This window comes from Tupaia chinensis, unplaced genomic scaffold, assembly GCF_000334495.1.
Source record: "Tupaia chinensis unplaced genomic scaffold, TupChi_1.0 Scaffold000033_1, whole genome shotgun sequence".
NCBI classification, from domain to species: domain Eukaryota; kingdom Metazoa; phylum Chordata; class Mammalia; order Scandentia; family Tupaiidae; genus Tupaia; species Tupaia belangeri.
This window is the reverse complement of record NW_006159463.1, coordinates 3,219,418-3,230,459: the sequence shown is the minus strand read 5'-3', so window position 1 is coordinate 3,230,459 and position 11,042 is coordinate 3,219,418. Positions and strand designations below refer to the sequence as shown.

General features: G+C 36.8%; 1 long non-coding RNA gene across 8 annotated transcripts in view; it reads right to left on the bottom strand.

Annotated features, from left to right (window-relative positions):
* Positions 1-341: 341 nt before the first annotated feature.
* LOC102486074 (uncharacterized) overlaps positions 342-11,042 on the bottom strand; it is a 36,751-nt gene continuing 26,050 nt past the window's right edge. For 7 of the 8 annotated variants that reach the window (XR_001370355.1, XR_333257.2, XR_333256.2 and 4 more), the window contains 3 exons: positions 10,613-10,807; positions 3,206-3,291; positions 342-2,637 (listed from right to left, as the gene is read on the bottom strand). This is a non-coding gene — a long non-coding RNA (uncharacterized LOC102486074). The remainder of the gene's footprint in view (positions 2,638-3,205; positions 3,292-10,612; positions 10,808-11,042) is intronic. The other variant, XR_333261.2, reaches the window with a different exon arrangement.

Below are 11,042 nucleotides of genomic sequence, written 5' to 3'. Positions count from 1 at the left end.
CACGCACCCGGCATGAGTTTTAAGCCACCGGGTCCGGGACGCGAACCACAGTTGACTACGTGGGAGTCCAGCGACATAGCCATTACGCTAACTGCTGGTTCCCTAAAATGAATTTCTAAACAGGTAACTTGATTCTTTTCTTTTAAAATATCAAGTTTTATTTTAATTAAAATAGGGCAGTTCATTAAACCATCCTATAACAACCCATAAAGTAAAAGAACTTCTATGGTAAAGTCAGTTTTTCATTTGTGATTTTTCAAGTTTGAAATGTCCATTATTAATTTTTTAAAAAGTGAAACATAGGTATTTAAGAGCAGGTATAAAGTAAGTCTGATATCATATTCAAGAAAATTAAATTGTATTTGAGGTAATATGACAGATTTTGAAAACACAATTTGAACCTTTGATATTAGTCAATGCGTATTTACCTAAATTATCATTTGGTACCTAAAATATTTCATGGATACTCTGTCAAAGAGTTATTCTATAGGAAGGATAGTTTCTTATGGCTCTGGGAAGCAGTCCTCAAAACTCACATACCCTTAAATATTGCAATAATACCTAATATTATGTTTTAAACAGAAGATTAAATGTAGTCTTCCACGTTCTCTAAGTTCTCATTCTGTTTATTCACTTTCTTTTGGTAGTTGTCTAAAAGCCAGAACCCTGCAGGTTATTTTGCTTAGAAATGTTTAAACCAGACTGCCAAAATCCTTTCCTACAGTTTTTTTTTTTTAATAAAACATTTCTCAGATGTATAGGAATTCTTATTTGTCGACAATCTGCATGAATCTAAAATTAAACACAACAACAGCAATTCATGTTGAAAAGAATTTATAAAGAAGAAAACCATGGCAACAGAATAATTTATTTTTAACTGCACCAACCCTTATCTCTATTTTCACCCCAAAACTAAGCACACTAAAGCCATAACTCTTCCCAAGCAGCCTTGTTTCCATTGTAATTCTGCAAGAGTCAAAAATAGCAACAGGAATTGTCATATTTATATTACTAAGTACTGGGCAAGCCTTGCTGCTCTTCCTATTTACATGCTTACATTATCCTGCAAAGAGCCTTTGAGGAACTGGTTGTCAAGGGGAAGCTCAGCAATTGCATACTTACAGGGTCAATGCCGCTGCTAATGCCAGTAACAAGCTCTCTTGGTGACATTAGGGGCTTGATTTAGTTACTCGAAGATTCTACATTTTATCAGAAGTGAGACCACTAAGCAAGGGAAAGAACAGCTATGACTGTAGCTTGTCCCCACATAGCTTCCCTTGGCTGTCAGGAGTCCTGCGTGTGCATGGCATCTGCTTAGCTCTGTTTTTGCTATATCAGAGTGTTTTATATTCCTGGTCTTCCATCACAATGCCAAAAGAACTTACGCTTAAAATGTGTTATTTTCCTTAACCAAAGGTTTACAAACTTCAGGCAAAGACTGTTGTGTGAAAATGTCTTGGAAGTGCTCATCAGAAATTTTTGTGGGATTGATAACACTAAAAAAGATATTCACATTTTCCCTTTAATAATTTCAAAAGCAATTCACTTTCAAGACTGTCAAATACAAGAAAGTCTAGTAGCCTATTTTAATACATATCAACCTATTGGATACAGTACTGGCAATGTATCTTTCATAATTCCTTTGTCTATTTTGATTTCTGTTAGCTCAATTGTGTTAGGGTATCTGATGATAAGAGTTCATTTCTCATTGATTCAGTTAAGCTAGTCATCTCAGGAGGATCCTAAAAGAAGCACAGGTTTTATAATTGAAGATCAAGGACATGGATAATAGAAGTAGACACAAGAATATATTCTTTCTATAAGAGCATAAAGGGCAATAACCCAACAACCCAATTGAATCACATAAAAAAAAATGGATCTTTTCTGAAATAAATGGAAAATCTGATAGTTAAAAGGATCCTGGCCCACTTTCCTAGGAACCATACTCAGGGTATAATAAGAGACCAGTAGACGGTTACTTATTATAAAGGGGCTGGTTACCACCAGAGAACAGGGGCCTTGGGTCCTTATTGGCACATTTCAGCTCTTAATTTGTTTCTGTGGCCGATTTCTCAGAATTTCCCTCCATTCGATTGCTCTGTAGGTCTAGTTGCCTAACCTTGCTTTAGGCAAAGCCTCCTGGAGTATAAACCAAGGTTATCAGGTAGATTTACATTAAAAACTTCAGCAAATTCTCCCAGGCACTTAGAGAAAAGAATAAATATTTACCAGTGGCTTTAAGTACTGCATTTTCTGTGAAGTAAAGCAAAACATTGTTTAGAATTATTTCTATAAAATCAGATACACCCTAAAGTATATTGTTTTTCAGCTTCAGTACAGAGAAACAAAATCTTCGTGCCTTTGGAGAAATTATGAGGAGACAAGCAGGAATATCATACAGGTTCTCTATTTCCACAGCTGAGGTTACTTTATTTTCTTGATTGCTTCTTTGTCTCCAGTGTTTCCTATTTTTAATAGCAGCTCTGAGGATTTATTCAGCAAATATTTATTTTGCTCCTACAAGGTACGACTCACTGCCCATGATTAAGGATAACTGTAGAAGTCCGGCTATGACAGCGTGGAAACAGGAGGGAATCCAGGTGTAAAGAAGGTTTTGGATAGCTATCTCTCGCCATCCTAGAGAGACACAGGAAAAAGAAAACTGCTTAGTAAGTAACGCACATTAAGAGCACAAAAATAAAGAAGACACACTTTCCCCCCCTCCCCTACATTTAGCGGAATAATCTTAAATGACTCTTTGAAAGAAAATTTTACAATATAATTCAGTGGAAAAAATTTAAAGTTTCTTTTTTCTGAGTCTATGGCCAGCATTGCTAAAGTCGATGCCTTTGCATTAAAGAATTTATTAAAAAGTTGATGAAGGTCCAGCCTTGTGGTGAAGTCTGTAGTAAAATAAACTGCAGTGTTGGAAGCCACAGAGGCTATCATGGGTTTGTATTCCCAGGTCAGCTTGAAAAACAGTAGGTACACACAAGTTGTCCAAGATTTCAAAGTACCGGAGGACTCGGGAAAGGCGGTCATGGTGTGACAAGACACAAGTGAAGGGGCTTCTCTTGTGTGTGAACATGCACTCTCTCTTATGAATAAAATAAATAAACTTAAAACTAGATAAAGCTGAGTTTAATAAAGCTTTAATATTTAATATTAATTAGGTAACTAAGTGGCGGGGAAAAATTTGAAGTACCTGAACAAATTGTTCTTGAACTTCTGAGATGCACCCATTCTCCGGAAGATCTAAGTACATAAACTCTTTGTCACCGTAAGCAAACACTAACGAAAACAACACTAATGTTAGCACAAGAAGACCTGAAGATTTTTACCTCAGTATTTTGTTTATAGTCAGCTTATTTATTTAAATTTACATTTAATCATTGTACATCATTACAACAGACAGCATGTTTTTTCAAAACATGTATACAGTGACTATCAATCAAGTAAAAGAGATCATCATATGCATAAATTTCTTCTTGTTCTTTTTTTTTTTTTTTTGGTAGACATTTTTACTATAAGGTGTGTGTACTTCCCAGAGAGACAGAGAGAAACAGAGAGACAGAAAGTGAGAAATTACCTCCCAGGAAAGATGGCCACACCACAATCCCTTCTCCTCCATTATCCTCTTGGAATTTTGTGAATGCACACACATGCACCTGGTGTGAGTTTTAAGTTGCTGGGTCCAGCACTCGAACTGCAGTCAATTACATAGAAGTCCAGCAACATAATAATCACACAATCTGCTGGTCCCACCATATGCATAATTTTTAACAGAGAACTTTATACTCTTTATGTTGGTTTTTGCTATAGGGCATGTGTACTCACCAGAGATACAGAGAGAGAAAAAGAGGGAAAGTGAGAACTCACTCCCCTAGGTGGGATGGCCATACTGCAATCCTTTCTCCTTGGGATTTTGGGCATGCACACACACATGCCTGGTGTGTTTCCCAAGTCACCAGCTTCAGGACTCAAGCCTTGCACTTGGTCATGTGGGATCCAGTTGCTTTAAGTACCATGTCACTTGACTGGCTTTAAGTTTACATTCTTGTGTCTGTTATATGTGTGTGTGTGTGTGTGTGTGTGTGTGTGTTTTCATTTTTTCTCATGAGCTCTTCCCTCCCATCCCTACTATCCACTCCCTCCTATACAGTCTCTGGTATCTGCACTTGCCCTCCTGCTATTGTATCTTTGAATCTTTCAATTTCTAACAGCATGTAGACATTCAATATATATTGAGTGGGGACATACAATGTTTGTCTCTCGTAATCTGACCTCCTCCCATAACCAGCATATTCTTAAATGACTGTTGGAAAGTGCTGATTCAGTTGGAGGGCAATAATAAATATGGGAGGCAATCAATGCAAAGGGAAAGTGTAGGCTAGAAAACAACTGAGACTAAGCCAGAGGAGCAGGGCAAAGTTGTGAGTGCCGTGAATTATTGTCCACTTGCTAGGAAAGAGCCCTAGCTCAGCCCCTGAGTTTTCTGCCGTACATCCTAACCAGTAAACAAACAATTTCTCAGTGTCCATGAGCTAAATCTGAAACAGCCATGCCGAAAAAGCTTAATTATTCCCAATATGTAGACTTGAGAGAAATTGCTTCTTCCCCTGGGTCCTCATAAAACAGTGCATGAGTCATTGGGTGAAGCTCCTGGAGAGAATCCTCACAGGAAGCTGAGGGCACTGCAAGGAAGAGCTGCCTCTTAGTGTGCCCCTCGGGTCCCACATCTACTCTGCCACTCAGTAAATGAAGTCACTTAACCTCTCTATGACCAGATGCTTCAGCTGGAAAATGAGGGCTGGGTGACCTCTTGGACTCTATCCAGCAGTAAAATTTTGTTACTTGGATTCTGACATTACAGTAAGTCCTTAAAAGCCTCTGCTTGCTAACATTTTTCAGCTTGGAAAGAATATTCTTGTAATAATACTGTCTAGATGTGTTTGCGTGTATATATATCCCAACTTCAGACTCATTGATCCACTGTACCCGTATTCAGGAAGAAGCCAGTAATTTAACAACCTCACTAAAGTTGGTAACTGAGAAAAAAGAGAGCATATTTTTTTTATAAATATTAATTCATTTATTCAGTCAGACAACTATTTGATGAATACCTACTAGATGCAAAGTATTGGGGATACAGTGCAAAGTAAAAGGTAGTTAAAATGCACCAAAGACCTTCCAGTGATCAATGTTTTGAAGAAGATGCACCATGCCACCTGCCGGCCCCCTATCTATCTTCTATCTATCATCTATCTATCTACTATTGGTTTGTTGGAAAAGTTGTGACACACTTTTGCATAGAAAAATACGTCATGACTTTTCTGACAACTCAGCATTTCATTACACACACATACTATAAGTTCAGTTTCTCTGGAGAATCTTGACTGTGTGTGTGTGTGTGTGTGTGTGTGTGTGTGTGTGTGTGTACTGATAGGAAAACACATGAAATCTTTTCGAAGGATTTCTATTTCTAGTTCTCCATTGATGGCAACTTTCCATTTGGGGACATTTGGCAGTGCCTTGAGACATTTTGGTTGTCATCACTTGGGAATAATGTTACTGGCATTTAGGCTCCTAAACTGAAATAAGACAGTCCTATAACAAAAGGATTATCCTGTAGCTGAGAAACTGTCATATCTGAATGAATTGCCACTAGAATGTCTGCAGAAGACTGAGGGTAGAAGGTTAGAGTGGAGTGGTGGCAAAAGAGGGCAGAGAATTTTTTATATTTCAAAAATATCTTTCTCTGGCCCAGCTGTGGTGGCACAGGCAGTATGGTTGCTGCAGTGTATTGCTTGGAGATACATGGGAAGGCTTCAGGTTCACATCCCAGATCTACCTGAACACACCAAGTATGTTTGTCTTGCTACAGGGCTGGGAGCAGACCATGGCATGTAGGTCTTGTGGAGTGCCCCTCCCACCTTGTCAGGTAGGAAATAAATGAATTAACTTAAATTCAAAAATACATTGCTCTGAAGGAAACCCATAGTAGGTACACATTGTGATAGAAGGAGTCCTAAGAAATATTTCTGTCAATAGCAGCCTTGTAAACCTTAAGTAAAATTTGTTTGTTTGCTCTCTTTCATACTAGTGCTAATTAATTTATATATTTTGAATCATAGCTATAAAAATTCTAGATCCCATTTAACAGGAAGAAGGAGAAAGTCAGCAACTTTATTTAAATGAGTTAACATGCAGGAAACATGACAACATTGAAAATGTTCATTGTTATATGTTATCTTGTTCAAATGACATGTGACACCAATTACCATAAAATTAATACATTATGTATTCATTTATTTTTTAGTTTTCTATAGGGCACTTGAACTCACTGGAGTGGGGCAGGATCTCGGGTGGGGAGGGAGAAAGCACCCCAATGGGAAATGATCATACTACAATTTCTTTTCCTCTCTCTCTCCCTCCTCTTGGCATTTTGGGCACATACACACATGCTCTTGGCATGTCTCTCAAGCCACCAAGTCCTAGACTCTGCCAACGTAGGTTCTGCTCACCATATCCAACATGCCATGGGTTGGCCCAAGAATCAATTTAACTTCTAATTATTCAACTTTTAGACCTAAAATCATTTTCAGGAAAGACTGCAACAGATTTCTCCAGATTTCCATATGGTTAAGTGTTATTGAAGCTTAGCTCTACAGGAAGTCATAAATATTCCAGTGGAAAGGTAATGAAAACTAAATCCTGAGAGCTTTCATTTGAAGCCATAGGAGTAGCTGAGATCTGAAGGGAAAGGATTTTGACTGCAGTCAGAAGTTTTTGGTATTCTGGTGATAGATGTGAAATGAGGAAAAAGTACATTCAGACAGCACGGTATGCCACTGACCGGACACTCTCTAGTACCCTTCTCATCCACAGTTTATTGTCCATTCAGTTTACCGTACCTCTGACTCAGTAACTGCACATCTGGTTTAACCACTGCACATCTTTTTTAAAAATTTTTAATTTTTTAAACTTTTTTAATTCCATGAGTGTGAGAGACAGAGACAGAGACAGAAAGAGAGAGAGGTCCTTCAACAGGGACACTCCACTCCACCCTCAGTCTCAGCCAGCCCTGGATCATGGGCATATGTTTGCTTGGTATACACAGAGAGGTCTCTGGGTGTTAACCTGACAAAGTGCTGCATTTTATCCTGTGCCACTGTCTGGTCCCTGAACATCATTTTATCTAACCCTTTCTGTCTAGTCTTCAGGACAAAAATAGATTGCAGATATACATTTATAAACAAATTTATATAGGATTTTTTAAACAAGATTTTCTTTTTAATTCTCTTAAAAACAGATGACATGAGGCCAGAAGGTCGTGTGGTGGTTAAGTCACTGCATTCCCACATTGACCCTGTTTAGGTCCTGGACTCGGTTACTTGAAAATCATGCCAGGTGCTTTTGTGTATGTGCTCAAAATCCTGAGAGGAGAATGAAGGAGTGGGGTTGTAGCATGGGCATCCACCCTGGGGGATATTTCTCACTTTCTCTCTGGCAAGTGCAAATGCCCTATAGCAAAAACCTAAAGAAAAAAAATGTTGAATACTGAAAAATGATTGTTGGAAAATATTGACTTGAGTATTTGGTAAGTCTTTAATTTGTCTTCTAAATTCTGATTGAACGAAGTGTATTGGCTTGCCTAGAACTAACTTCATCAATGTGCCAATTCTCACTGTATTTTCAAAGTATCAAACACATCTTTTGAGCTTTAGAGATAATGTCAGGAAAAAAAAAAGTGGGTGGGTTATGAAAGAATGCTAAAAATCTGGTGGAAACAGCTAAAAATGAAACTCTCTTCAATGTAAATATTAAAATAATTCTCTCTAGATACTAAATAAATGAATAATTCAGAATGTTATGCTGGCTGGACAATAAACACCCATAAAAGTATTGCTTAAATAGACAAATCCTAGAGTATTAGAATTCAGGATATTCCATTCATTCTCATCTTGTTGAAAAAAATGCACATTATTCTGTGTCAAGCCTTCCAAATACCTTTATTAATATGTATCTTTAAGATTTTTTCCTTTCTTGCTTAAGCATGCAAACAAGCAAACAAACCTGAATATTAAAATGGAAAACTTGTGAAAACACAGTTCATGTTACCAATTAGCAATGTGCATTAAACAGATTCTTAACAGCTGATATTATCAGAAAAATGAAAGAAGATTTGACACTTAGAATTCTATGTGTTAAGTCACTGAATATTGAATTCAGAGGGCTTTCGTGTACATTTTTACAACAATGAGTTGCACGTCTTCCTTTCCATACCTGAGTTGGCTTCCACACTATTTAGCTCTCAATGTTTACACGTATTCACCTTTCACTCACAATCTTGCTAGGAGGAATTGCGTTTCTTTGGAAATAGAAGCAAGCTAGCTGGTGATTAAGACGAAGTGCTGATGAACAAATACCAGCTGCGAGGCGATGTCTGTAATTTTTAATGACTGGAGTGCAAAGTACTAGAAGTCTGATTTATAACACCAACAACCTTCCTTCTCTTCCTACATTATATTTTAAATCAAAGAAAGCAAAGATTTTAAAGAGGAACTATGTGACCAGTGTTCACACTGGAGTCCTGAAATCAATCTGCTACACTGGAAGAAACTTTAAATGCTAGAACATTTTCTTTCATGCTTTTGTATATTCTTTTTTTTTTTTTTTTAATATTTATCCTCTCTTTGTCTAGTTGGCTGACAGACTATTTCCAAACATTTATATGACTTCTGTTTATGTGTTCCAGAGAGGAAAAGATCTTTTGTTGTAGGTAGTAAAAATCAAGCGAAACAGATAGGGTCAAGATTTGCCAAAAGTCAAAGGTCATGACAAGTGAATGACTGGAGAGGCCTTGAGGTCAGAGGTGCAGCTGGAATCCCATAACCTCCACTTCACTTTTTACATCACAAAAGAGAATGCTGCTTTTCTAACTTCTGTGAAGGAATCTATACACGTGTTTACTTTTTTCTTTGAAAAATTATTTCAAAATGATTCTGCCCATGATTATTTTTCCCCTTGAAACCAAGTGGCATGAAATAGACTTTGATATAAATGGAATGTCTCCTTAGTCTTTTATTAGTATTCTATATTGGAAACCTCGAGGAGGAAGCACTAACAGAGATTAATATGTTTTTTAAATGGAAAATAAGCACATTTTTTTTGAAGATCAAAACACAAACCAAAGAAGTACATTCATCTTCGTTATTTTCTTTTTCAATTCCATGTATAGTTATTGACTGTACCTACAAATTTGTTTTTTCTTGAAAAAAATAAGAGTAAGAGTGATTTGTAACGCTTTCCATTTGGATTATGTCTTTATGTTAGATTCTGAAACTCAAAATAAAGTTTTCTAATAATAACCATTCAGGTGTCATTTTAATGTTTGTCTATTTTTTTTTTTTCCATTTAAAACAACTAAAACTTCAATTGTTACAGGTCCACTGTTTAGGTCAGAATGTCTGTGGCAAATCTCAGGATATATTAGTAGGGGCTGATGTATCTCTACCATGTGAAATGGAGGGAAAATTCAGAACCTTACTTTTCAACTCCATTGGTTTGTAACCTCTCATGAGCACTTAATTCCTCATAGAGAAGGAAATAGTCACGCCGTAGAATCCCATGGCCCATGAAGGGTAATTGGATAACATCTTTTGAAAGATTTACAAGGCTGCCAAGGATTTTGCCAGCTTTAAACCTGATTGATTCAGTGTGAAAAGATCTGAACAATTCTGACCTAAAAGTTTAAAGACAGACCTTTCCTGTGAAAGTATAATTTAGAGCCTGTAATAAAATTGTATTGGAAAACACCACATTGAAGAACATAGCCATAAATTGCAAAACTTAGCATTATGTTAAAAGACCCTTTTTTTGCTCCATAAATCCTCCAAAAGAACCCTAATTGTTCATCAGATACTTTAATAATGAGGAGTTTTTGTTTTTGCCTTTTCTTCCCCTTTAGAAGAAATTTCTAAAAGAAGGCAAAACTAACTTTGCCTCCCTAACCAAGTCTGAGTTTTTGGTTATATATACAGATGGAATTTACACAACTTTTTTTTTTATTAGATTAAAATAAAGGAAAGTGAAATTTTGTTTATCTTTAGCAAACAAAGAGTAGATCAAATAGATTTGTCCCATATTTTAAATTTTCAAAGCACAGATTCTCATCATATATTCATTTCCATCATGACAAAATATATACACTCATAATTGGTGCAATATTTTGTGGATAGACTCATACGCTTCTGATGACTCAGACAAATTAATGATTAAACATCTTCCAGCTAATTACTTTAGGCCATTAATTATTTATCCCACTCCATAAGTCTGTCATGTATATTAGCCTCTCTCTCCTACTGCCCATTGTAAAAGAGGCAGACTTAGAAAAAAACGAAAACATAAAAATTTCAAGTAAACAAAACCATGGGAGTACAAACATTGTTTTCTTCTTCTTTCAAATTGAGGAAATTGAGACTATGGTATTTAGACAAAAGCCTATTTACCTTTAAACAATAGTCCTTTTGTGACATGCTCACTAACTTTGTGTTTCTGCATCAAATTTCAGTTGGAAGGATTTAGGGAAAAATGCCATGTGTCCACTTACCTGTGATTTGAGCGAGATGCCGTTTGCCTTTTGAATCTTTGAGTCATATGAATTTACTAGTCGTAATGTTTAAACTAAGAATCTTGATTTATAGGCTCTTTTGCAATTATATACATATTTATAAGTAACCAGGAATGATTACTTTTTACATAATTTATGAGAACATTAACAGAGTGTCTACTTCCTTCCCATTCTCTGAAAATTAAAAAGAAAGTAGAATTGTGACATTAAGAAAAATGTTTCAGGGACCAACAGTTAGCGTAATGGCTGTGTCGCTGAACTCCCAAGTAGCCAACCGCAGTTTGAGTCCTGGACCTGGTGGCTTAAACTCACGCTGGGCATGTGTGGGTGTGTGCCCAAGATCCCAAGAGGAGAAAGGAGGAGAGGGGATTGCAGTGTGGCCATCCCCCGGGGGGGGGGGGTGCATTTT